This window comes from Lepeophtheirus salmonis, chromosome 13 (assembly GCF_016086655.4).
Source record: "Lepeophtheirus salmonis chromosome 13, UVic_Lsal_1.4, whole genome shotgun sequence".
Lineage (NCBI taxonomy): Eukaryota > Metazoa > Arthropoda > Copepoda > Siphonostomatoida > Caligidae > Lepeophtheirus > Lepeophtheirus salmonis.
Window position 1 is genome coordinate 29,743,335 of NC_052143.2, and position 27,857 is coordinate 29,771,191.

Sequence of the window (27,857 nt, forward strand, 5' to 3'; positions counted from 1 at the left end):
ATTTTCTTAGTTTTTTTCTATAGTTTATGTATTAAAAAAAATGCACATCTGTATCTTTGTGCATTGTTGTTTTATTGTAAAAAATAATACAGCAAAAATATGGTATAATGTTATTTTATTATTTTTTCAATTAAGGGAAAAAATATTTTCATAATATTTTTTTGTTTTGTTACCTCTAAAGCGACATATGTATCATATTTAATGCAATATTTTTTTAAAATCCTCCAACTTCATGGATGTATTTGCATATATAAAAATAGGTACCAACAAAGGAAAAAAAATATATATATATACAAATTTCTTACTTATTACCCTCCAATATTTATGTATGCACAAAATATCCATTTATGGAGAGAAAAAAACTTGTAGGAGATGTGCGTGGAAGTTTTGAAGTGTTTGAAGATATTCATAGATATGCTGAATTTTCCTTACTATGCTCAAATTTTCAATTATATTGGTGTATGGGTTCAAAAGATATGGTTAATTATGTTTTTTTTAACCATGGGGTATGGAGATTATTCAGCAAAAAATATTGTAAATAATAATTGAAAGACTATGCAAAAGCAGTTTTGCATGCAAGCTGAAGTCCACAACTATTATTGATATTTAGGCTAAAAAAATTACCATTAATTTTTTTAATCACAGTAGGTTTGGCCTTTAAAGCCTGTTTTTCAAAAATCTTGTTTTTAAAGTATAATTTCGATTCGGACCCATATTATGAATTGAAATAGCTAAATAAATGAAAATTTAATTAAAAAACATTCCAGCATTCGAAAGATAAATTATTTATTAACTTATCTTGAATCCTGATCCTAAAAAACTTGTCTAATCATACAAAAATCTAGTAAAATGAAGGATCATAGTTTTTTTGAAGGCGTTGCAAATTGAAATTTAATGTTTTTAGATCCCAACATAATGAAATATAGTAAAAAAATATTTTATATGAAGGGCCACGTAAGAATTGTTTTTAAATTTCTTTATATTTTCAGTTTCACTTTAGATTTTCATATAAAATATTTAATAACTAAACAATGTAATTTTGAGTGAACATTTTTAAGAAATTAAATAAAATCAAGTCAATTGTTTCACTAATTGTACTACGTAATTTATATTTTTGGTGTAGGATGATTATTCCTAATTTAAATATATGTTTCTTGTCCAGTCGAAATCGTAATTGTAATATAAAGTTTATTCCTTATTTTTAGTCAAAATTTAATTTTGGCAACTTTTCTATAATTAATGAGGCAAACATATATTTTTTATGAAATTTGCCGAGAATTTTAATTAAAAAAATAAGAAGAAAATTAGGAGTATTCTCTAACCTAGTGGCCGTTATAAGAGTTAACATGTGTATGTAACTCTTAATATTATACAAAGGGATTATATACAAAGGAGCATAATGAAAAGTAATATCATAAAACTATCACTGGTTTGTGTTTTTCGAATAAGATTAAAAAAGTGTTTATTAGATCAAAAGCAGAGTTTAAGGTTAAGTACTAGCTTTTTCTCAAGTAAAATGTTTTGATTATTGACATAACACTAGAACAACTTTTGTTACCACAAATATAATATCTATGATTTTCTCATTCTAAAATAAAGAATGAAGATATTTATACTCTTTACTGATGTATGTGGCGCGTCACATAAAAACATTCTGGAACAAAAATCAAGAAAATATGGAACTCTTAACATATATTTTTACTTCATGTACGGGCGCCTCCGTATACAAAGCAACAATTTGTGAAAAAGTGTTCCTTTGTCCTGTTTTTACTATTTGCTTGCTAAATTTGTTGCCTCGTATTTCAGTGTTTTATCCTTATAATTTATTGTAAACGACTGTCCAAAGAAACTGTAAGAAAATATAATATCAACGCAGTAATGAATTTTTGAAGCTATCCATGCATGGAAAATTCCATCAGAGTTCTCTAAAGTGCTGGACTGAACCCACTCTACTGTGTACCGGGTGACCGTAAGAGGCACACCAAAAGCTTCCACAAGCTCCACATTATGGGCAAAGTTGCAAAATAATTGGTTGACGCAGTTAAAGTCACCAATAAAAGCAAAAGACGGAAGGTTACCATCAATGGCCTTGCTCGTGAAAAAGATAGCCAGAGATCCATACAACCCTTGGTGAATTAAGTCTTAAAAATAAATGCCTACAAGTGGATTCCTCAGGTTTGAAGTAGTTGGAGCGATTAAAGCTTGTGATTAAGTGACAACTCCTCCTCAACAACCTTGAAAAGTAAGACTCTCTCCCCCACCCCCCAAGCCTCGGCTTTGTTGTCCCCCCTTGGACTTGGCTATTTTTGGGCACATTAAGGGGAAGTTTTCGGGAGTCTGATAGACAGCAAAGGACCAACCGAAGGTTATCATTAATATTGTTTGAGCCAAATTAGGGCCCAGCTTGGTAAAGAATGAATAAAAGCTGGAATTGGTCATTAAGGAAAAAGGCCGTTATATTGGTTGAGAATGTAAATAAGATATGCTTTGATTGTATTTATGAATTATTTTTTCCAAATTAGATGATATTTTTTGACATATAACAAGTTTTACAATTTTCAAGAAGTGGAGTATTTTAGGAGGAGCCTGTATATACACAACCTTAATTTTTTGGCCATTGGAAATATTACCAACGGATGGGTTAAAATAGTAATAACCACCAGTATGAAGCATAACAACCCCGGATATATTAAAATACGAAAAGAAAAAGAAGCTACACTATACTCATGTTGCTTTTTACGACTCTGTTATTAAAGTGTATTTTAGAAAACCCCTTCACAAACTCGCATCCAAATTTGTTTTTATACCAATGGGCGATAGGCTGTCTCTTTCAAAACACTCCCTGGAAGAGGAATGAAAAACTACTGTTTGTTAAGACAAATTGGAAACGTTTTCTCCCTATTTGTGGGCAGCAGGGAGTTAGTGGATCTACGCTACATTTTTCAAAAAAGCTAAGGAAGGTTACGGAGTAATACTGAAGGAAAAGGACCTGCTTTTTTGAGGTCTCCACAAACTCACGTAGGCATAACGATAGAAACACTTATTAACGAAATTTATGTTGAATTTATACAAAAATAGATGCTTCTGAGTCCAGTTAAACAATTCAGTAATACTAGAATTGATTATAGAGAAAATACATACCCTTGTATTAGTGACCTTTCTCCGAAAATTGACTTTTTTAATTAAATTTTAACACATGAAACCATAAATAAAAATCTAATTCATCCTAGTCGAAGATGCTACCTACAAAAAACTATATCCTTTGGATACATTTTTGTTCTTCTTTCTTGACTTTAGGGCCGTTGAGCTACCTATAAATATTTTTCAAAGGGCAAGCATATAGTATGGAATGAAGTCTGGAGGGCAAGCCTGAAGACCTAGGGGTGACTGAGTAAGGAAAACCACGCAAAAAAAGAGAAAACTCCAGCCCATATCTATCTGGAGCCAAATTACCTCCATGAACTTTGAGCCTATTTCCCCAAATATTTGCATTGCTTTGCAAATTGTATTTTGCTATTTATTACTATTGCCACTAATGAGAAGTCTTTCAGCAAGTTAAAGTTGTTCAAAAACTACCTAAGAATACCCATGAAGTAGGAACGTCTTTGTGACTTGGCAATTTTTGAAATTGAAAGCAGCTTTCGATGAAAAATTAATTGCAATGACGTTATCGATACTTTTGTTAAGCAAAGACCAAGAGGGATCCCTATCTGAGTATTATAGGATGAGTTCCAGAGACTATTCAGAAAATTTTACGGTTTCCTTTTTTGGTGATGCTATATAATACTGTAGCTATTATTTATGGTATATAATACACTAAACCTCATTAAAAATGATAGTTACTAATTTAATTTCAAAAATTCGAATTAAATGATGCCAATTGAGTACTTTTACTATTACAATAACAAATCATATAGTGCGGAGAAACTAATATTGTTAAGATTATTTAAAAATATAGATTTATTTTTTCTCGATGTCTTATATTGTTTTAAGTATTTTGATTGATATCTTCAAATAATTTATAAAATGATACACTATTGCAAGGCGTAACTATATAATATTGTTTACCATGTAATCAAATAAGATTTTTTGGTGGGGATTACTTTTTTACCCAGTTCACAAACTACGTTGTAAAAAGAAAATTCACTAATGGAGATTGAAAAAAGAAAGTAAACATCTTCTTAAAGACTTCTATATTAAATAACACATGTTACCTTATATAATGTTTAATGAGAAGATGTACAGAAAAACCAATCGAAGGATCAAATAATTTAACAAAATTACATTTTTTCCTCATACTTTTTTGAGGTTCGTTATTTTTCTTTTATCTCAGATAACAAAGGTTGTAAAGACATGTTATTTCAATTTTTAGATGTATTTGCACAAATCATAAAATCTTCTCTGTAATTTTCTTTGTAATTGTATAAAAAAAATACAATTGAGGCCCCTGATTAGAGTTTTGACAATTGGAAATGCTTACACGTTCACCCAAAATATAATATATTATCTGTTAGTGAATATTCTTCTTATAACGCAGTCATTAAACTAGGTAAAATATACAGACCAGAAATAAAACGTATTTTACTACATGATAACAGTTGAACATTTATAATAATTTATGTTTTGTAACATTTTTTGAAATATTCTATCCCTTTTTACACTCGAGAATAATAATTAATTTACTAAAAATACTTATATGAATATAAGACGACTAGAAAAAGTTAAAATAATTTTTGGCTAATCTTAGGATTCCAAGCTTTTTTAAGCGCTTTTTGTAATAGATATATATAAATTATTTTACAACATTTCTGAGCCTTATGTAAAAAGATTCTAATAAGGTATAGAAAATGCTAAATTCTTTTTGTAACATGAGTGTTTTTTTGTTTTAATTAGAAAAAGGGTTGTTTTGTTCATCAGAGGCTCAAACCTTTAAAGATAGTATATATTTTGACAGTTGAAAGATATATCCTTGTCTTCAACAATAAGATTTGAATCTTAGAAGGAGCAAAACCTTTATAGCCTTTTTTGGAAGGGGATGGAGCTAATTTAAAGAAAAGAAAAAATCATATTTGGATAGAAAATATCAAGCTCTACTAATTTAATTATATGGTATTAGAATGATACAAAAAAAGTGTGAATTTGTCGGATAGAGTTATGAAACGATGTCAAATTAAAAGCAATATTAAACCAACTTTTTTGATTAGGCTTTATTTATTATTTTTATTTACAAGGGTCGTTTGAAATGTCCATGCAAAGTCCAAGAGATGGTACTCCTGGGGCGTATCGAGGTTTTATTTGGTCAGTAGCATCTCTTTGAAGAAAACACACCAACTTTCAGCGAGATGGGTTAATTTTCTCCTGTTTGGCAATCGCTTGAATTGAGGAAGTGGAGTGATTTTCAAAAAATGGACGGAAAATAATTTCGTGTGTTAATTAAACATTATTTTATGAAAGGCAAAACGCCTTAAAGGACTAAAAATAAGCTTGATAAACATTATAAGGGCTATTTACCTTCACTTAGAACAGTTTATAAGTGGTTTCAAAATTTTCAGAGTAGCCATATGAGTACAAGTGACGCTGAACGTTTTGAACGCCTGCTTAGATTACTACGCCGGAAATCATTGATAAAATCCATGATATGGTGATGAAGGACAAAAGAGTGAAGGTGCATAAGATTGCTAGTGCCATGGTATCTCGAATGAACGGATAAATAATATTTTGCATCAACATTTGGTCATGATAAAGCTATCCACAAGATGGGTGCTCAAGCTTGATCGAAAATGAAGTCGTGTGAAGTGTTGCGAGGACGGTTTGCAGCTGTTTTAAAAGACTCCATTTAAGTGTCGTTTGTCACTGTGGATGAAACATTGAAACATCACTATTCGTAATTTTGCCTGTTCATGTTTTAAAAATGTATTTTCAATATGCAACATCTACGAAGGATTAATCAGCATGAGTTACAAATAAAAAAATTGAGAATAGTTAATTGACGAGTTTAAATTTAATCCAGGTACAAATTAAATAAATTTTGTCCTTACTTGCTTTGGTGTTGATAGTCCTAAAATACATATTGTGATCAACGAAAATTATTTTCCTTTGCACTTTATTTAAAAAATTAATAATAAGTTTCATCCACTGAATCCAGAAAATAGAACAAAAATAAATGAATTATTTTATAAATAGAAAAATACTTAATTATAAGAAATATTACATTTCAACAATATTAGCATTGTATACGATACAAAAAATATATTTCTATGCTTAAATATGCTTTATTGATGATAGTAAAAATATTAATAGCATTAAAGTAAGATAAAACGATGATCCCTTAGTTAATCAAATTGCTTCAAAATATGATATTTATAATGACTGGTATAATTTACTATTTGCAAAAATAAATATTATATTAGATAAGGATTAAACTTATCTACTAGGGCACCCAACATCAAATATTAGGTTGGACAAAAAGTAATTTGGTATTTCCTGCCCTTTTTTAAAATAAGTATATCTTACTCAATATTGGTCATATCAGATCATACAATAACGCATTCTAAAGGCGTGCGTGCATACTACAAAAAGTATTTTGCTAGTCTAGTTCAGTCGTGAATTATCATACGTCAAGTATAGAGGTTTCAAACGAGAAAAATCGCCATATTTTACATTTTTACTACCTGAAAGAGAAAAATGCATCTAAAGCAATGAAGAAAATTTGCAATGTTACGGGGCCCATCCTCTTTCGGTTCGTGTTGCACAAAAGTAGTTGAAGCAATTTTTTTCCCCAGCTCAGTTATTTCCTGAACAACCTGGCCATTTGAAGCTGATGATTAGATAGAAGCAGCGAGCATTGGTGAGTAAGAGACAATGAAACATCACCAAGATAACGTCAGGACGTACACATATTTGATGACGTACCAGAAGCTGTGTGAGCTCGGATTAGAAAATTCTTATACACTAACTCGAAACAGACCTGGCACCAAGTGTACTGTCTACGGTAAACACACCTGGAGGTATAAATTAGGCCTTAATATGGCCCTATGAAGATAGTTTGTCTGGGTGTTTTACCAATAGGGATAAGGGCTTCTACGAAAAGGAGATTATGAAGTTAGGTTCTTGTTGGCAATAAGTTCTAGAACAAAAACGGGAATATTTGGCTTAAATCAAATGATATTAACACTTATTATAAAACATTGATATAAAGCTAATAATACGAAATAACTTTTTCACAAACCTATCATAAATAAACACAACTGTTGTTTTTAAGAATATTCATTTGCTTAATAAAGCCTTATTTAAGAATAACAAACTAAATCATATCATCGAAAAACCTACTTGACTTTATAGTAAGTTGGGTTCCTAGAGACCTAATTAAATTTATAGATTTATGGGATAAAATGTAAGATAATGAAGATGGAGGGGATTAATTTACCACACATGTTCAAGAAATAGATGTCAATAATAACTTATGGAACATTTTTACATTCCCTAAAAAAGTTAATTTGTCTTTTATCTGTATGATAAAAATATAGAGTAAAAATATTGAGTATAATATTTCTGAAATGTCAATATTCAAAGTCCAGCTAAGAATGGGGTTCCTCACATATTTTAATATTAAAATATGTTTTCTTAAACAAATTTTGATCTGAACTATCATTAAGCAAAGTATTAAAGTTCTTGAAATTTAAAAAAATTGCTTTTATGCCTATATGTCATGTATTTTTAAAATTAAAGGACTTTAGATGTTTAGTATTTAACTTAACTTTGTATGGGGTTCAATATAGAACCATGTAAAGTTAATGTTAAGAATATATAGATGATGTACAGATTGAAGGAATTGATTGACAGAGGAGAGAGAATGATTCTTCAACAAGTGATAAAGTCAAATATTTTGAGGAATGATAGGATAACAGAACTGGATTTCGATGAAGTTTCTGCCCATACCCTAAATTTTAGTTTGTGTAGCATAAGTTCAACTATAAAAAATATCAAAAGAGTTAACAAAGTGATGAATAGGTAAAGTCAGATCAATATGATATATTGTTGCCGGCATTGGCAGATATGAAACTTCAAAGCTGCGACTGTCCACTGATGCCTTTTTCACGAATTTGGAAGAGGAGATCAAAAAGCTCGGAGGGAAGAATTGTACTATAAGAAGATGGAAACGGAATGGCTCACCCATTGATACGGAAATAAAAGACAATAAGTAGAAAATCAATAAGTGTCAAAAGATATGAAGCCATAGCCTTGGTGGATGGACTAGAAATTGTAGTTTATTTGGTTGAGTTATATGGTGAAGTGTATGGTTTCAGGATTGAAGTTGAGTTATTCTTTGATAAAAGTCCATGAATGACAGTATTAAATCATCAAAATATACGGAAGAAAATGAGCACGTGTTTATATTGCAAGGATTTAGGAAACCATTGAATAAAAACGAATTCAACGAATTACATAGATAATAACAGAAAATATGATTGCAGATGTGATGACTAAGCGAGAAGTGAAACTAGATAGTTACAACTTATAGCTATAGTCCTTTAGTTCTCCTTCAGTAACACCCTGATGGTCTTTTCAGGAACCTAATGTATATTCTTGAAATAAATTGTTTAGAGGAAAAGTTCATCTTTTAATTTTCAAATCAAAAATAGCAATTTTTTTTTGTAAAAAAAGCCATTTTGCACTAATTTTGCTAAAAAAGTAGTAAATAGCACTTATTTGTATTCTAAAAAGGAACATAAATCTAAGAATAAAAAAATTCGTACATCTCAGACCAAAAAAGTTAAAGAGAATAATGTCGTCGAAAAAAATAACCCTCGATAACTATTTATTTTTGTAAATTGTGCAAAAATTACGTAATAAAATGTTCCGGAAATTGAGAATCCTTTATTCAATATTACAGTTTACAAATTTTTTGTCCAAAATTATCATTTTGTGGCATTTCTTCTTAAAATTTGAAAATTGACTTTTGATGAAAAAAAAGAAAAGAAAAAAAATTGGACAAATTATTCAGAAAATGACAGATATTTTATTTAAAAATCAATTTTTAGATGTCAAATTTATTTGCAAATGAATTTCCATACAAATTTTTGCAAACTTCATTTATCTACAAATCCAATATTGAATTGGAAATCCATTTTTTGAATCTGAAAAAAAAAAAAAAAAAACTGCAATTTTCACCGATTTCTTTTTTCGCCCTTTTTCTTATTTGGTTTTGAATAAATTTAGAAATCATTTTTATTTGTAAAGTTGGTTTTTGAGACGCCAGTCACTTTTTGAGTTATACCCCTATCTTCTATCTAATTTTGTTGATCTGCAAAAAATATTATTGTGTGCTGGGTAAAGAATAATCACCCCTCCTCATATGACCTATTATCCACTTAGGCAACCTCCTCTTAACTTGACTAGGTTTATAAGAGGTACCCATAAAAAGTTTCAGCCGTATAGGCCTATCAGCGTGGCAGCCCATAGAAGTCATATACACACAAACAGTACCATATACATATACCAACTAACCCTTCAATATTTACAATTGACTCCTCAAGAGTATATATTAAGTAGAGTGTGGCAAGGTTAATAGAAATACATGAATGTGCCATTATGTCATTGGGCTTGCTATAATTTTTAATTTGATGTACCGTACCGACTGTTGGCCAAGACATACACATATGGTGTAATAGAGTATAATAAGAAAGGAAGGAGATATATACATATATACTCTTGGTAACAGTTATACTCTTTGACGCCACTATTAAAAAACGTGGTTGAAGTTAAACATTTTTAGAAAAAGTGTTATGATATTACTTGTATTTCTATTAACCTTGGAGTGTGGAAAGTAACACATGTAAGATATTAATAATGGTATTTATCTCATATAAAATTTTTTTACATATTTACCAAGTAATCTGTTATGAGTTCACAACAACTTTTCGATCACTTCTTATATCTTAAAACAAAAATGAAAAGACGAGTACAGGTTTGTCAATTCACATCCTTTTTTTTTCCAAACAAAAGAAGCGATTTAACAAAAAGAAGATAAGTTATTTGATCCAGAGGATAAAAAAACAATAAATATTTAAATATTTTTGTGATATATTTTATTGTAGTTCAATCAACATTTAAAAATAAACCATAAAACAAATGAATAAAAAATTATAATAATTTAATGTCATTCTACATAAAATAGACAAAGTACTTTTTATAAGAACCGACTATTTTTGTATTAGAGTTCCAAATTACAAAACAAAACCAAATATAATTTTTTTTATTATAAGGTAAGGTACATGGTTAACGTTAATATACAATGTATCTAATTAACTATACAGAGGAGAGCATATTCCATAGGCTTTGTGTCATCTTTGAAGAGACTTTGATGGTCTTCATAACATATTTATAACATTCAAAGTGCCTGGATAATTTTTCCTTGTTTTTTTTTGTTCTGTTTGAAAACAAGTTTAAAATTATCTATTTATGTATTCATCGAGAACAGACGTTTTACTGACTGTTCGGTTGATATATATTTTGCACAACATTTTTATTAGCACACGGTCTCATTTAGACAGATAGATTTGCGGGCAGCATTAGCTACAAGCCAAACTTCCTTCTGAATTTCTATAAAGCATTCTTTTTATATTTTTTCAACTCTGCCAAATTCATTGAATAAATGGAAGGAGGATTCCATGTGCTCCTTATATAATGAATATAACTTTTAAGCTATATTTTCTCTAGATTTGATTGTGAAGATTGTAGATGGTGCATGATAATAGCTCATGCCTTTCTCCGTGGAGTTTATGAACGGGTTTCTCAAGACTGATTTCCATTTTGATTTCTTAATGTCTGAACCAGAGTCACGCACTCACGGTCCTCTTAGTTTCCAAACGTCTATGGAGGCCGGGTTGGTGTAATTCTGTTTTTGTAATGTCTGAGTTACTCCGACGCGGCTTTTGGAGACGTTTGGAAACTAAGAGGACTTCAAAGATCAAGAGTTATCTGTTTTGTTCCCATGTATGATGTTGATGTTCTAGCCTTTACATTCTTTTGCTTCATTTATCAATAATAATTATTAATTAATACTTCGCTGTCTCCTTTAGATATCTTTGCAAGGTGTGAATCTGGGGTTTCTTGATTTCTCTTGTTATCAGTTGCCTCTTGAGAGCTTCTAATGTGATATATAATTTTATATATGAACTCATGTTTGCTTTTGCAGTGAGAGAAAACAGAAGTTATTGGTCATTATATATATCTGTATAAAAAAATGTTGGACACATTTATTTTAAGTGAAAAAGTTATTTTTATCTCTTGTTTCTATAGATAACTCAATATTAGTACGAGTGTTGAATCTTGAATGAAAAAATAGATGTATTTAGGTGGCAAAATTTAAAAAAAAGGTATTTTGTTTAATAGTTTAATATTATTGTTTGGGCTGTGGTCGTGACTAATAATTTAGAAGAAATAATTTGGGAATATTTTTCAGAAAATGAGGGTATTTTTCTAATTTGTTCTCGACTAAAAAATGCTAGAATTTATTTAGTGGCCTATTTAAATATGAGCCTTTTGAATTTGAAACTTCAACAAGTTATAATTTAGTAATTAACGATACAAATTCAACAAAATTAATACTTTAAACAGATGTGTGTCTAAGCTCTCTTAGTCTTTAATGTATCCACCCTTAGTGGCAATGATGTCTTGCAGGCGGCGATGGCGTCGGAAGGCTGGTACCCGCTGCAGATGTAGACTTCTGTCATGGCGTCCCAGTGATTCCTGAAAGTAGCTTCGGGGGCCTTGGCGTTTGTATGACGGACACTGCAGTCATTCACCTTGACATGCGCTCAAAAGGTGTACTTGAGGGGCTAGTATCAGGGCTGTAGGAGGGCCATAAGTTTCAAAAAGAGTTCTAAAGAACTCAAAAGACTAAATTAAAACTCATCTAAAAGAGTCTTGCAACGGAGGTGATGGGTTTTATTTCAATACTGGTGTCAAAAGTGGTCTCTACACCCTCACAAGGCTCTTTCCATCCACTTTTTGATATCTCTCTGGACAGTCTGCTGTGAAACCACGAGATCTCTTACAATTGCCCACACCAACTTGAGTGGATTGACCTGAACTGTTTTTTTTAACTCCTCCGGATCTAGTTTGGCATTTTTGACAGAGTCCTTCTTCCTCTCCAACGTTTCGGACTTGCTGAAAGCGTAGACGGTGGTGCAAGAGACACCAAACAGATAGAGTGCGCAAGTGGAAACTCGTCGATCACGTTCAAGTGTAATTCTCTCGACTTTGTTAGTACAACCTTAGGTTTACTTTGTTTTGTAACTAATTGCTTATACTTTAATATATTTAAATAGTGATTAATTTCAATCACTCAACCTTCATGAATTATTGAACCAGTTAGTTTTCTTGTATCAATGCACCACCAGGAAGAAATAACTCCAAAAAGTTATATCTTTTATCGAGTCATCCCAAGTGAAAACCAATTGTAGGGATGTACATCTTGTAGAGTGGAAGGAGAAAATAGGACCAAGGCTGAATATTTATTGTTATTGAACCTTTTTTAACATAAACTAGCTGTTATATAATTTTGGAGAGATAATCATCTGATACATGATAGTTATAGTTTTTAAAATATCACTGGTGTCTCCAGTTTTTATAAGTGCCTTTCAAGAATCTTTATCGAAGGATTACGACTGAACGCCTTTCGGCACTAATTTGTATTTATTTGGATATATTTATGTACACCTAACTGAAAAGGACTTTCCAAACCAGCACACCCCTAGTGTTGTGGGAGGGGGGAGGAGATGACGTGTGACAGAGCCTTCCTCGTGTAATTGTAGCAAATTAATTAATGTTTATTTGTGTAAATAATATTGTGAAATTTCATTGTGGTTATATTTATAGAGTACTATTGTCTTCAATGTAAGAGGGTTATTATCCACTAACATTAGTAGAATTTAATTACAATTTTATCACGATTACTTTAATTATGAGGTTTCATTATACAACCAAACGACAGCTAAAACTAATACAAACAAGTTTTATTTTTATCACATTTCTCTAAGTCTTGTGTAAAAATAGCAACAACAAAAAAGGCTTCAGAAATCGGTGGCATCTTTATTAGGGTTTTTTTTTACTTTCTTTTGAATTTTGATTACTGATTTTTTTGGAAAAGTTGTAATATGGTAAGAGAATAGTAGCTTTTTTTGCAAGAATTGGAGGAAAAAAGGTCTTAAAATGACAAAATTAAAAAAGAAAAATCCAGAAAACATGTGTTTAATTGGAAGATCGTATTTAAATCATCAGATATAGCATATTGAGGACCTTTAAAGTTCATGAAGTATCACTATGTGTGCTATTTTAAAAGTGTGATAATGCAATAATTTCATAAAATGATTTATTGGTTCTATTTGAGTATTATTCAGCTTTCAATGTCCAGGAGAAAGATAGCATCAAACAAAAGTTTCCAATGCATGATAATTTTAACTAAAATATAAATAATTTCCACTATTACAAATCGGTTGAAAAATAATGAAATGTGCTACGCAAATGAAGTACCGGCGTGTGAATTTTCATCAAGGACACACTTGGAGTTAACACCTGAAAGAAAAAAACTACCAAGTATACCTTGGATTTTTTGAAAAAAATATTGAGCTGATTTTTTCAAAAAACCAAAATAACCTATGTACAACTTCATTTTCCTACGATTTCATCTTTAACCCTTTATGACCCAATGTGCTAAATTTGGTATATTTGCAAAAATTACTTATAAGACATATTACTGTGGATGCATCGGTCAGAAACTTATCATACCGATTAAGTACATATTGTGCAAAAACACGCATGGTATTTAAGTTACATCTTAAAATTAATAGGGGCATGTATTTTGATTGCTCCCCATCCGCTCTAACAATTTTGTACTATGATTCCCATGAGTTATGTTCTGATATAATCATTATTTTAAGTGTTATCGACAAATAAATACTTAATATGAAATTTTGCATTTGTATGCAAAATATTTGACCATATCATTTTACATGTCTGTGTGCCTGATGTACCAAATTTGGGACACAGAAAATATTTTATTTTTATGTTAAATATGTGTTAGTTATACAGAATTTTTCTCACATATATGAAATATATGTGAGAAAAATTTAAAGATCTAATTCAAACATAATTTGGGTCATTAAGGGTTAATTAGCACATAAAGAAACTAAGACTGTCTGTTTACCTTTTGCTAGTACTAGGGCATACATATCTAGCTGCTTTACTTCTGAGTTACTTTGTTCAGTTTTCACCAAAATAAGCATGCAAGCTCTACTCTACCTTTAAGTGTTTAGTTAGTCGATAAAGATAAAACCAGATCATCAAAGATATAGTTGTTTTTGTTTGTTTGTTTGATTGTCTGTTTTGAATTTTATTATTTTTGTATTTTATTTACCAATATTTATTACTGGTAGACTTTAATATGTATTTATCCATAGCCTCTAAAAAAATATGGAAGAGTTGGGCTAGAGGGATATTTTTAAATTATATCGCTTATTTTTGATTAATTTGATCTCAATCCCTACCGATGTATTCTATTATATTTAAACTTTATTTTGTTGAATCTATTTTAAGAAAAACATAATTTAAACTTTGCATATCACCCAAGCTCACCCATCTACAATCTCTAATCTTTTTTTTAACAATGGTATATTAATTTTATTTCGTTCGGATTAAAGTTTAATAAAAATCAAAGATGAAAAAATATGGTCAATTTTAACAAAATTATTACAACTATCTCAACTCAACAAAAAATTTATACAGGGTGGGGGATTTTAAATCCAGAAAATTGAAGGATAATGTATTTTACACTTTATTTGCTCAAAAAATAATTCAGCAATTATCAAATCTGTTGCTCTTACATGAAGGGATATATAGTGAAGTTTATATATAAAACTAAATACCTCCAGCTTCAACCACACCCTCCGACCTGGCACAAACCTTGATGAGAATCTCCTGGTCCATGTTAGCTAATTCTTTGAGAATGGAAGCCCTGGAGGAGTCAAAAGTGTTATTTACACGTTTATTGGACTCTCTTTCCAAGACGTCCCACAGATAGTAGTCCAAGGGGTTCAGACCAATTTAGACCAATCGCAACAGTTTGAAATTCTACTATGACACCAAATCGGTTTATATCAATTAAAATTATCTAGTATTATTATCTATGGAGTTATTGGCGTCTTTAGTCGTGCCAATGACACCCAGGCACACAAAAATTTATTTCTCGGATATATTTATAATTTTGTATTTATTCTTATACAGTTTTGTCAGTTACATCTGAGGCATTCACATTTTTAAATTTAATTTTCATGGTTGCCAAGATATTGAGATTTAAACCTCCTCCGGATTTAAAATCTCCACTTTCTATATAGTATTTTGTTGCATAACTCCATAGGTATCGAATGATTTATATTGGGTTAAGTAAAAATTTTGAGAGCTTTTCACAATATGTATTTTGTGATCTATATCTAACGATTAATACCATAACTTAAAATATGCTTAAAGTTTAAGGTACACTAAAAAAAAGTCCCTTACATTTTTGTGTTTGGTGAAACCAGTTGTGTATTGAAACGTCTCAAAATGGAAGTAAAAAATGAGAAAATTCGATACATTTTTCAGTATCACTACGATCAAGGTGAAAAGGGGAACAGGCGCCAAAAATTTCATTACCAAAATACAGCAGAAGCCCTCAGAATTTTTTTCTTCAGAACAGTTTCCCTGTATGCCACTGTTAACATTTCAAGTATTTTGGACCACTTAATTTTTTACTCAAAATTTGATATAAATTCGTTTATTCATATTTTTCAATGGCAAAAAATCTACCAACACGCAAAATACTTTTAACCGCTATGCCTCTCTCTAACAAACATCTATTGTATATAGTTTAAACATTAAATACATGTTTTTCAGAAGTGTACTAATATAAAAATATCAAAAAAAATGGAGCATACAAAATGTACCTTTCTTGCAAAATTTGTAAAGTCATTTTACTTTTTAAACACACCTCGTATACAGTATACTTTTAATCTTGAACACTTCACCTTAAAAATCAATTATTTCTAATATCTTTATTATAAAGCAAGTTTGGTCTTTAAGAACAATGTATGTACATTTGAATGAAAAATCTAAGATCACAGAAAAAAGTATATAGTCATTGAAATCTTACAGACGTTATGCATGTAGCATAGAGCGTGAATACAGGGTGAACTGTATTTATTGATCTCTGATGTATATCACATCCATATATTATTCATATTAATGACATCTTGCTCGTGTTTTGCAACTATTGTGTTTAGCTAAGGCTCAGATAGTTAGCGTTCCAGGGACTATAGTACTCTCTAGTTAATTATTTATAACGTCATATCATATATTTTCCTTAAACTGTTATTATGATTCTTTCATTCTTGATGAGAGAATGTTTCAGTGTTGAGAAACTACGCGTGGTCATGCAAATACAAAACATGGAGTAACACCAAGGATTACTTTGGGAGTTATCTTCTAGAATCTAGATTATTAAAGCAAAAAATTTCTTTTAGTCAACACCTAATAACTCCAGGCAATGCTGGATATTACCGGTAGTTTACCTATAGACCATCCAAGTATATATTAGTTCATGCTATACCTCATTAAAGAAACATACCCCTACTTATTTGCTTGTGTCAAATACGCAAGCTATCAATGTCACAACTTCGGTGTGTTCTTTTGGGCAATAAGGGGCACTTAGGAAACTGATTTTGTTTTTTTGTTAAATAGCTTATTTAAAGTTAAACTAGTTGGAAAAACATAGAATCAATAGAAAATTTTATATTTGAAAAAAGTAAGTAACCCTCCTTGGTGTCCGTACTGGTAGTGGCAACATAACAATTGTTCGAACTGTGGCACTCAACGATAAGTTCGTTCACAAGTTTAGGATGCCATTTCAGGGTGAACAGAAGTTACTCCCTGTGCAGTTTCGCCCACATACATATATTACAGTATAAATGTATCTTCCACATATAATTTAAGGTCTTCCTTTACTTCAACTTGAAGTCCTTTGTAATTAACTATGAAATTATTGCATTTGATTAATTAATAGGAAATAATTGTTGTTTCTTATTATAATAAATTTGAACCGTTTTTTTACCAGTGTACTTAAATTGAGGGAAAAGATGAAGATGGAACACAAATAAATAATTTTGAATGAACATAGCCAAAGTAGGTGTTGCTACACGGAGGACTTTAATTTTACATAGTCTTAGTCTATTACTCAAGAAGTTGTTACACTCTTTAACATATACTGTAAACATTTGTAATACTTTATTGCCTGTTAATAGCTTTTTTGTCATAAAATGTTTAAATTAAATAGGATGAGACTTGCATCCGTCATCCTCAGAATCCCTTTGACTTATCCCTGGTAAGACATATAAATATTCAATTACTAATAATTTGCAGCTGAATGAAGGTACATTTTTCCAGCTATTTTAGTCATAATATCTCAAGACGGATTAAGATAAGTGTCGACCGTAGCCCTAAACTTTCAGTGGCCATTGGATAACGCAACAGAGACGTTTTTGAGTATACTGCAAGGGATTTTATGTATTTATGTATGGTCGTGCTTGGGAAAAACTCCATAAACCTGTAAAGGAGAGGAAAGAAAGGGGTTTTACGATATTGACCAGAATTATTCATTCTATTCACAACTAAGATTAAGATTTTGTACTGCGACGAATAATACCTCGTTAGAATATAATATAAATATAAAATCCCATATTTCATGTGTTTTTTTTTTTTGCATAATCTTTAAAAATAAACTATCAGTACCGGATAGAAAGATGGGAGATCATGGAAACCCTCTTTCAGTATACCGATCATCTTCAGGATACTTATTGCTATTAGAACAATGTTTTGATTGAATTGCTGTTTCTACAGGGATGACTTTTATAATTTTACAAGTTCTTGAGTCTTTTATGGCTATTATTAAGATTGGGCATATTATTGTAGGGTTGAACACAAATAATAGAATAAACAATATACATAATATATATATATATATTATATAAATTCCCCATGCTTCTTTACTATTATGGGAGTTTCATTTTCTGTAATAATGTGAACTCAACCTTTACAACCATCTCGCTCTCTATAGATGTGGTTGCAGTCATACACAAGCTTTAGACCCCCTCTTTTCGTTTTTATAAGGTATACTATATCTCTTACTCCGCTTGTAAACATAAACTAACCAGATTGTTCGGTTATCAAAAGTATCCATATTATTCATTAAGACTCTTACAGCAACAATTTTAAGCTCCGTACCTCCGGCTATTGATAATTTAATGACTCCGACTAGGTGGAGTAAATATCTTTGATCAAAAATATTCGAATCCAATTCCACACCTTTTACTTAGTCATCTAGCAATTTTGACTTTTTTTTCAGATCATAACGCGAGTTCTATTTAAACGATTTTATAACTGGATTGTACAAACTAATAAAAATAAGCATTTAAAAATAAATCATTTTATTAATAAACAAAACTACATTCGAGTAGAAAAAAGTAAATAAAAATCAATACATTTTTCTAATAGGAGTCCAATGTAAACGATACAATTACATTTCAAGACCTAACGATGCAATGAAAAATATGTTTGGATTTAAATCCTACATGACGCATTTTATGCAAATGGAATAGATCTGAACCAATTATAAAACTATATTGATTGTCATAAATAGGCGAAGAAAGAGGAGAGGAAGATTGATTGCGAAGTCTCAGGGAGGCCACGTTAAGGCGAGCACTCGTGTTGGGGCCTTTTGTTCAAGCTGCAGGTGTAGGAGTTGAGAGGCTCGACAATCCAAGCTTGATGTGGGGCTTGCCACACCCCTCGCCTCCTCCTGGATGAAGACGAACAGGACGTGTACAGATGCAAGTTACTTAGTTTTGTCTATGAGTAGCACATCCTTAGGATCTTACGCAAGCCACCTGTCGTTCATGTGACACCTTACCTTCCACGGAGATCTTCTCGTCCTAAAAGAGACACAGCCTGCTTGAGCGACAAGAAGGGGCCCAAGGACTTACTGGAATATTGCTTCTTAATAGCCTCAAGAACCCCTGCTTCAGCTTTAACACGTAGAAATTGTACAACCGTATCTGTTGTAGGGGCCCTGTTGACCAGTCCGAGTCATTGATCTGATCGCTGATGACGATCTGTTGGTTCACTAAGAAGGTTATGATGCAATTCCTGGTGCCAGATCTGTTATGCTCCTTATTTGTTGGGGTCCTTTCCAAAAAGTCTCCCATTAACGGGCTTCTGCGCGATATGGGAAAATAGAGATTTCATCTCATGATTATTTATTAAATTATTTGTATATAGAGTTTTTTCTTCTTTTCTCTCATCAGAAGTATAACGGTTTTTAAAGAAGTCTGTTCGAACTCTTTATAAAAAGGTGCAACATTGATGTTTGATATGTTCTATTTTAAAATATATTGAAATTGAATTAAATGCTCTCATTTGACACTAATGAATGCATTACAAATGACTTCAATTGGGGGGGGGAGACTCATTTTTAGTACACCGGTAAAAAAACGAATTCATTATCATAAGAAATAATAATGATTTCATATTAATTAATCAAATGACATAAAATTTCATAGTTAAATACAAAGGACTTGAATTTGGAGTAAAGGATACCTTAAATTATATGTGGAAGATTCATTTATACTATAATACATGTATGAGGCGAAACTTCTAGAGGGCGAACCATCCCAGGGCGAAACTGCACGGGGCGTAACATCCTACAACCTTATTGTAGGCCTATTAAGGTTATTCTGAGTCAATAAGAATGCAAGTTGAACTCAAAAATCGAAGTAACTGTGCCTGGATGCTGGGATTCTTGACCATAACCCAGCAAATTGTCAAAGAGGACCAAGGGAAGTTTATCAGGGCAACTGCTCGAAAAGTTGGCTCTAAGAATCACGGATTCAGCTCTGAAAAACCTTCTTTACTTTTCATACAAGATAAGGAAGGGGCAAATGTTGCCAAAAGAATACCAAGTATAAGTAGTATAAAAAGCTTCTCAACTCTCTCAAGCACACACTCCATCGAGGCATACTCTGGCTATACATGGATAAAAAAAGTATTTTCAGGACTAGCAGATCAAAAACCAGAACAACAGGTAGATGTCCTTCTGCCCAAAAAAAAAAAAAAATGTCCGTCGTCATGGAGATAAAGTTCTCATCGAACGTCATGGTGTTTGGTGTGCTTAGCTCGTCTTGACTCATCATGAAGGCCTCGCATAGCCTCCTCATATGTTCTCCAAGGCCTCCGAGTCAACACATTTATGCTACAAAGATGTTGTTGAGGGCAAGGTGAATCCCTGCATCGAAATGGTTGTCAATGGGATATGTTGCCAAAGTTAAGGCAGGACTCGGCTCCCAGCCACATCTTGAAAAAAAGTTGCAAATGGGTCGAAGACAATTACTACTTTATATGGCCGTACTTTTGGCTTCCAAACTCGCTTGAACTTTTTTTTGTGTGGGGCACGATTGAACCAAAAACCATCTGTACCTCCTGCATCACCAAAAACCAACTTATACGTAGAATCCCTAAATAATTCCAGTATTTGTCAAGAGACACAATGACTATGGCCTTCTCGCACTTTCGGCCTCGTATATAGACTCCAATTGAGGCCGGAGGTGATTTGATTGAATAAACTAAATTAGAATCCATCAAGCTTTCAGAATTGGGTTTTATTTTTTAGTGATAACTGATTGATGAGAAAATTGCATTTGACAAAAAAATCCTTTTCGGGGTACAAATAGCTTGTACACCCTGTATTATCAATATCCATAGAGAACTTAATATTCCTTTCATCTAATATACCATATATTATATAACTTTATGGATTCTCTGCCTTCATGGACTCACTTTCCTATGAGGTAAGAATAAACACATTCACTAATTCTGTTTATATAGATCCTTTCGTTTCCTTTATGTGCTTTCACATTGTTTATTCAAGTCATAAATGGCACTTAATATCATATTATTTCGGAGTCTTTGTACTTCAACATCCTTTTTATTTCCTTTTGAAAAAGAAATTTCTTTGAGAGAGGGTTATTTAATAACAAAATAAAAAACATATATCTGATAAAAAAGTAAACAAATTTGGATTATGATACTCAAAAAAAGTCAATATTGAAAGTATTATATTGTCAACTGGATATTTTTTTTAGCTGAGGAACTGAAGAACGATAATTTTACTTCAGCTCAATCAATTCAGTTTGAGATAAATGCAAGTAGATAAAATTGTAATACTCCATTTAGTCCAGATTACATTTTCTTTCAACTGTTTATTAATCTATTGCTATATATTAAGATGGAACGTATTACCTTCGACAATTTAGGAATTAATAACAAGTCTTGAAGTAGTAAGAAGAATCAGGGTTTATTTTTGAGATAAAGAAAATTCTAAAGGATACTAAAGGATAAATGATTACGTACGTTTAAAAAGTATAATACAAAGTACATTTATAAAAACAGAAACCTTTCAAACCGGGAGAATAATCCCACCATCTAATCAGGGTAACATATATAAAATACATCAAATCAAGCCCTTATCCAGACGATCTTCGAGGGTGAAGTTGATGAAGGTGTATTCTTTACCCCTTCATTTTGACATACTATAGACTTGCTTCCAATGCATTAACTAGAGTTCCCTGAACCCAATTTGATTTACCCCGTCCGTAACATCGACTCCAGACTTTATTAGTGGGGGGAGAATTTATTTTGTGAGAGACATGGTGGATTCTTGGAATTAAGTGCCAATCCATGCAAGTGAGTACGTAAAAATTATGGGGGGGATTTTTTCACATTGCGACAGTGTTGCCCTATATCGAAATAGTAGCTCTTCAATATACAATAATCGATTTTTACGAAGGAGGTTTGTGACAACACCTATGGCTTTCTCAGCCAAACCATTTGACTAAGGGTGATACGGATGTGTCAAAACTAAATTCATCCCCCATTCTGATAACTTTGTCCTCAACCCCTCACTTGCAAATTGTGGAACCTTATCAGTGTGGACATCCCGCAGAAATCCAAAGCGAGAAAACCAATGGAATATCTGTCTCAATGTTGCTATGGTCGACGTGTCCTTCATTACTTCAGCCTCGATCCTTTTTGATCTAGAGTCAATTAAGCTTAGGTTGTTTTTTCTTTTGAAAGATAGATAATCTAATTGAATGTGTTCCCATTTGGGGCAGATAAGTAAGGATTGTATTCTGTTTTTGGGGTTCAGCTATTCCCCTGACATGTAGAGCAAAAGTCAAACAAATTTTCAATATCTAAATATCTAAGTCAATTCTGGGCAACCAATCTAACGTCTGACGTGCTACCTTCATCTTAACTAGGGCTCGGTGTTTCAGGCGTAGGTCCTTCAGGAAGGTCTTTTTAAGCGGGAGTGGAACCATATGCCTAACTCCCCTGAAAATGAGGTAATTTCTCAAGGAAAACTCATTCCTCTTATGAGTAAGCACAATCTCAACCATCTCTTTCCAATTCTTAAGATATGGTGGCTTCAGTTGCTTTGAGTAATTCTCTGTCTTGATGGACATAACCAAGGATAGACAACTCGGCTGTTTCTGACTGAGAAAGGGATTGGACATTCAGCGCATCCGTGGGATCTTCTTCTCGCATTACGTTGTCCTTCTTATCTACCTGGATCCAGCTTGTGATTGATGCTAGAAGCCGATAAATCAAAACAGTTATTTCTCTTTCACAATTCAAGCAACTCTCAAGGAAATCCGTTGAAAAATGTGGCCTGAGTGACAATTTACACATTTTTGAAAATGTACCGATTTGATCATAATACTCTTTATTATGATAATATTAAAGAAATGACTAATTGTATACCACTTCTAAAGTTATTATGCTGTTAAATCATCATATAGTGGAATGAGGTAGTAATATTCAATTATTTAATCAATTGTTAACTATTTTTAAAAGACATAATGCGAATTGTTTTTTTTGTTTTTCCTCAAAAATTGAATTTCATCCTCTATATATCGTTATTGTATTATGAAATGAAAAGTACACAAACAGTTCTTCCTAATCCCGAACTGATTATTTTGTATACATGTTCTTTCGTGATAGAGTATATTAGGCCCTGATTAAAAAGAAAAGTATTTATTATATTATATAGGTCAATATCGACCCTCACTACAAGCTAAATTCTTATTATTAAAATATAGATAGGATATTTTTATACAAGCAAATCCCTAAAGTTTCATGACTTTTTTATAATGTTCCTTTAATTACTTAGATAGAGTTATAAGTAAACATTATAGTATTACAATTTCTCCAACTAACCTAGGAATCTTGAGTGAAGTCCATTTACACATAAGGTAAATTTATTTCTTGGGTAATCACCTGGGAACGAGCCTACGCACATGTAGTGTAAGATAATAATTTCTCCCGAGAGCTTTGTACATGACCTATGGCGATACGGCTAATGATTCTTTACTAAAAAGTTAAAGCGAAAAAACACACTAGTAACTGAAAAATTATTAGAAAATTGTTTATGAAGGATTATTCACTTTTACATTCAGAACACACATTTAAGATAAAGAATAAAGACAGAAAAGAGCGCAAAATTACTGTTTTTTCAGATTCAAAGTCTATGGAGTCGACCCTTAAGTCAAATCTTCAATTTTTGATAGAATGTCAAAGTTCTTAATTCATTTTATATAATTATCAGATTTATTTTGAGCTCATTTCAAATTCATTGTTACTTATTTTTTGATTTGAGTCTTGAGGCTTAATATTGAGTACAGTATAAGTTAAATATAGGGTAGCTCTTTATAAAGTTATTCGATGATTAATTAAAAAAATATTACAGCTGGTATATATATATATATTTAAAGATTTGTTGTTTCAATCAAAACGGAGGAGTCGAAGTCGGTCCTTTTATTGGTGGATTGGGCTTCAGGAGTGACAACTTTTGTGCTGACTTCGACTCCAGCTATAAAAAGTATTACAATTTATGTAAATATAGTCTAATCTAAAGCTTAAATTGAGTGTTCGTAAAGTTTTTTTCTTAAATTGTTATAAATTATAGGTATTCATTGTAACTAATTTCAGAAAATTGAAAGTTAACTTATTTATACTTTTACTTCACAAAAAGGGCGCTATGGTATCCTCTAGGGATTGCATAATTTTTTTTAGCGTTACCCTAATATAATTTGTAGTAAAATTAATTTACCCAAAACGAGTGGCATGATGTTTATTTCATTGAAGACTATTAAGTAAAAGTCTTTCTCTATGCCATGGAAATAGCACACACAAAAAATTACCTCTAAAATTTTCTAAATTACCCTATTTGCGGTAATTTACTGATCTATACAATCACCATTCCCAAACATCTCTAAAGTCTAAAGCACTATGTTTGGTTCAGCATTAGGTTGACACAACATTTGCATAGTATATTTTGTATAATAAATCTTCAAAATTATTTGAAGACTTTTTCAATTGATTTGTTCAGATATGACTAGTTTTCAATTTACTCTGAGATCGTTAAAAAGTTCCACTCTTTATATTCAATCAAATATAATGGCTACATTTTATAATCAACTCTTACTGGTAATGTAGACACTTCATTCACTGTCCATACTTTCTACCTACTTATCATGACTCGAACCCCTAAAACCATCCCTTCAGTTGTATTTTATATGCAGTTAATACTCCGTTAGTGAACTGGGATATTATACACTCCAAAATTTAAGAACAAATGCTTCTTATTTCTTTGAATATACATTTATTGCCAATACTTTTCAGTATGCTCTAGAATTATAAAATAGATTTAATGTAATCCTTTATATTTGTTGATATTGCCTTTTTTAGGATATATCGTATATTTACTCATTTTTAATCAAAGTTTGGTAAATAAAATTAACAGTTGTCCTTAAATGTCGACTATAAATTGTTATTTCTCTTGATTCATTGGATCATTCTTTTTTTTCAAATCAAGGACTGAGGTGTACTGGGTGATCCATTGAAATCTGAGCACTTACTAATTCAATCTTTAATGAAGGTAGAGTGATTGAAATTAATTTATACTTCGATATGTTAAGGCGTAAACAATTAGTTACAATAGAAAATAAACTCGAGTTCTTTAGCTTATGTACATTTCGAGTAAATGCCACTTGAACGTGATTGACGAATTTCTATTCACGCACTCCCAGCAGTTGGGGATTTCCAGGACCACTGTGTATGCCGTCAGAAAGTCCAAAACGTTGGGGATGAAAAAAAGCTTGTCAAAAAGGTCCAACTGGATCTGGAGGAGTTAAAGAAAGCAGCCAACGCCAATCACAGCCTCCATCGTCAATAGGTGCAAATATGTTGCGTCTTGCGTATTGCGTCTGTTACTACTTGTGAAGCAAAACATAATTAATAAGAAATTTAGGTATATGTAGCATTTTAATATATAAATTTATTATTGTGTTGTCTTTCCTTAGTTCCCTTTAGATCACGTTTTTGTAATTTATTAATACTACTGCAAATTCTGAACCACACAAATAGATGTGAAAATAATTATAACTGAAGTTTTAAGGTAACAATCTGTATGATTACTAAATTTTATCAAATTTTGAGGTTGGTGCAAATGCATTCTTAAATCAAAATTTGATGGTTTTCTTCGACGGCTTAAAAGTACAGGGTTGCCGCGATAAATTCGGACAAAATTCAAAAGTGTATTTCTGAAATTTTAGACTAGATAGAGATGTTAGCAATAAAACAACAATTATTTGTTTGATATTTATATATTATTTTATTAAGTGTGAATGCCTCAGCGGTAATCACTTTCTCGATCCTGGCCCTGCAAGCATTTTCCACAACGGCAGCTGAGATCCTCGCCCACTCCTTCTTCATGGCTGCCTTCAGCCTGTCTACACTGCTTTGGATCTTTGAGCAGACCTCTCTCTCTAACTTTCCCTAAAAGAAGTGATCTAATGGATTGCAGTCGGGAGAGTTGGTGGTCCAGGTCTTGTGGGTCCAGAAATCATAAAAGTTGGTCCTGATGAACTCTTGGGTTACCTTGGACGTGTGGCAGAGGGAGAGTCCTGTTGCCAGACGTAGGGCTCAGGGACGTTTGCTTGCACCCATGGAAGCACAGTGAACCTCAAGCACTCCACATACACAGTAGAATTAACCTTTTCTCCCTTCTTGAAGAAGAATTGTTGCATGACCTTCCATGTCTAGGGGATGACGCTCAAGACTATGATAGAGCTTGGGGTCTTCGACTTGTACACATAGGGGCCATTGTCCTTGGACGTGGAAAGCCATCTATCATTTTGAATGCTCCTTTTGCCTTCAATACTGATTATTTTCTCATCTGAGAAAATATTGGTGAGCACGTCTTGCCCTAGAGAGCAGAGTCTACCAGTGGGTGAACCTGACCTCCTTTTGTTTCTCAGTCAATATATGATATTATTCAATAGACTACAACCTCTTAATTGAGACACCCAGATGTGAACTCAGTGCAAGGATACCAGTGCTATTATCAATTGAATTTTGTCCAGATTTATCGGGGCAACCCTGTATTAATTCATTTCCAACAAATAAAATACATTTTAAGGGAAATTTTTGATTCGTCAATAACTTAATTTATTAATTAGTTTACTTGATTTACTCTTCATTTGGATAGTTTTGTAGCATACGTCATTAGAATTTAAAGAAACAGAATATAATAGTCATTTAGGCTTCAATGTATCGTATATGTAGTATTTAATGTCAATTGATATAATTGTTTGTGAGATGCTTAATTGTCTACATATTTAGGATTGATCAATTCATATTTCACGATATTTCAAAACGGACCAATAATAATAGTCTTTCTGTAGGAGACCCTGGGCAGCTTCAACAGTTTCCCTCAGAATAGGTTTGACTACAAGCCTTAAAACAAAATGGCTAAACGCGTCTGTTAGATTGAGTAAATTCCTTGTCTCATTGATATTTTTTTTACCTTACAAACACCAAAATACCAATTGTATTTTGGTGTCAGCTGTCAATTACGACTTCTCTCTTGATACGTCATGGCTATTTCATAATTTATTATTGTTGATAAGTATATGTAGTAAAAATCCATTACTTATGCTCTGTTTCTTAAAGGATAAGAATATAATTTCTTGGATATCCTTCGTAAATGTTGTATATATATATTTATATTGGTCATTTTATTATTTCTATGAAGAGATTTTGTAAGCATATGTAAATACAAATATATATCTACGCTTTAAAAAAAATATTGAGGTTGAAGGTGAGGTACCAAGTTTATCAAGCCTATATCGACTTCAATATGCTGGGTCAGATGGAATAATTTTGGTACAAAAGGTCTGTTTATACCTAACTGTTGAAATAGATATATATATATATGCAGAATGGCATAAAGAACATTCTGACATTACAGGAAATGAATTTGCAGACCATCTTGCGAAGAGCGTTACGGAGAGCCAATACCAGTTAGTTTTTGGGACGCCTCCAAGCTATATTAAGAAGATAATTCATGACTTCTTCTATCAAGATTTGTGTGACTGATATAAAACAGATCAAAGTTTGAAACATATACATACTATACTTAATAAGTCGAAGTGTATCAAGATCGGAAGAAAAAAATTGTGACTCATTGTACAACAACTACTGATCGTCTATAACGTAACTATTTCTAGAATTTTCAATTGAATGTATCGTATCGACTGCAGGGCAAGAAAAACAGATTTTGACAAACCACGCAATCACTCATCTACTATGACATCAATATTAAAAGGGTGGTAGAAGGCAAACATTAGTCGTACATGCGTTATTGTATCACC